This window comes from Macaca nemestrina, chromosome 7, assembly GCF_043159975.1.
Source record: "Macaca nemestrina isolate mMacNem1 chromosome 7, mMacNem.hap1, whole genome shotgun sequence".
NCBI lineage: Eukaryota > Metazoa > Chordata > Mammalia > Primates > Cercopithecidae > Macaca > Macaca nemestrina.
In genome coordinates, this window is record NC_092131.1 from 142,747,859 (window position 1) to 142,749,660 (window position 1,802).

The 1,802-nt window shown below is 46.5% G+C and overlaps 1 pseudogene; it reads right to left on the reverse strand.

The window, feature by feature from the left end:
- Positions 1-437: 437 nt before the first annotated feature.
- On the reverse strand, positions 438-547 carry LOC112428689 (small nucleolar RNA U13; annotated as a pseudogene).
- Positions 548-1,802: the final 1,255 nt, after the last annotated feature.

Sequence of the window (1,802 nt, forward strand, 5' to 3'; positions counted from 1 at the left end):
ACTTAACGCAATTGAATTATGGGCCTTGAAGCCTTGCCTGAAAAAGATGAGGTGGTTGGGCCGGGCGCGGTGGTTCACACCTGCAATCCCAGCACTTTGGGAAGCTGAGGTGGGTGGATCACCTGAGGTCAGGAGTTTGAGACCAGCCTGGCCAACATGGCAAACCCTGTCTCTACTAAAAGTACAAAAAAAATTAGCCAGGCATTGTGGCACATACCTGTAGTCCCAGCTACTTGGGAGGCTGAGGTGGGAGAATCGCTTGAACCCAAGAGGCAGAGGTTGTAGTGAGCCGAGATGGTGCCACTGTAGTGAGCCGAGATGGTGCCACTGCACTCCAGCCTGGGTGACAGAGCGAGACCCCATCTCAAAAAAAAAAAAAAAAAAAAAAGAGGTGGTTGAAATTTGGCTGACAATCCAACTTTCTTTTATTTTTTCCATGTCAGACAGGTAATGGGCCGACATCGTAACAAGGTTTGAGGGAGGCCCACCCATGTCTCACACACAAGCATGAAACCACAGTCATCACACTTAAGAACTACAAAAGGATCGCTGACTCTCTTTTTAAGGAGTGGCACGCGCCAGTGAAGGGAAGAAGGGAGCAATGTCAGGCTCAAGGGGCCACTTGAGGCAGTTTGGGGAAGAAGAAAGGCAGGCAGCAGCTGCTGAGAGGGACTTGGAGGGACAAACAGAAGTGTTTGTAGGTATCCTTAGGGAAATTTTACCATACTTTATGAGAGCTTGCCTCACTTTCCCAAAGAAAAGTCAGTAAATGCTACCTTACTCAAGATGGCTGACAGAGCTGGATTTGTTCATTTGTTTTGGAAGAGGGTGACCAGGGTGTGGAAGCAAGTGCAGAGTCCGGCCCAAAGCTGATCTTGAGGTGACAACAGGAGCTGCGGAAGGGCCCATGTGCATTCAGGCTAACTAATTAAATGGAATGTTGGACACCCATTTCTCTTTCTCCAGAGCTGACCATGTAAAGGCTTCAAAGTAGACGCCAAAGTATCTGAAAATGAAACAGAGGCAGCAGCAGCAGGATCACTCAGGCCTTCCTGGAAGATGAACTAAGAGACAGGTGCGCTGCATGCCTGGCCTTGCTCTACTGAAGCCTGTTTTTAGATATCTGCTTTGGTTGTTTTTGTTCTCTGTTTTTACAATAAAAGGAATTTGTGTTTATTCAACAAAATTTGAAGTGGGCCAGGCAAAGTGGCTTATGCCTGTAATCTCAGCACTTTGGAACACCAAGGTGGGAGAATAACTTGAGCCCAGGAGTTCGGGACCAGCCTGGGCAATATAGCAAGACACTGCTTCAGGACCCTGCTTTTTTTTTTTTTTTTTTTTGGATACAGAGTCTTGCTCTGTCACCCAGGCTGGAGTGCAGTGGTGTGATCTGGGCTCACTGCAACCTCCACCTGCTGGGTTCAAATGATTCTTCTGCCTCAGTCTCCTTAGTAGCTGGGATTATAGATGTGCACCACCATGCCCAGCTGATTTTTTTTGTATTTTAGTAGAGATGAGGTTTCACCATGTTGGCCAGGCTGGTCTCGAACTCCTGACCTCAGGTGATCTGCTCGCCTCGGCCTTCCAAAGTGCTGGGATTACAGAGGTGAGTCAATGTGTCCAGCTTATTATTTTTTAAAAATTGAGAAATATAGAAAAAGTTAAAAGCAAAAATAAAAATCATCTGAAATCTTACCATCCAGTATAACCAGGTAAACATTCGTCATATTTCCTTCAAGGCTTTTCTTCCTCTCTACATAGGGTGTGTGTGTGTGTGTGTGTGTGTGTGTGTGTGTGTGTGT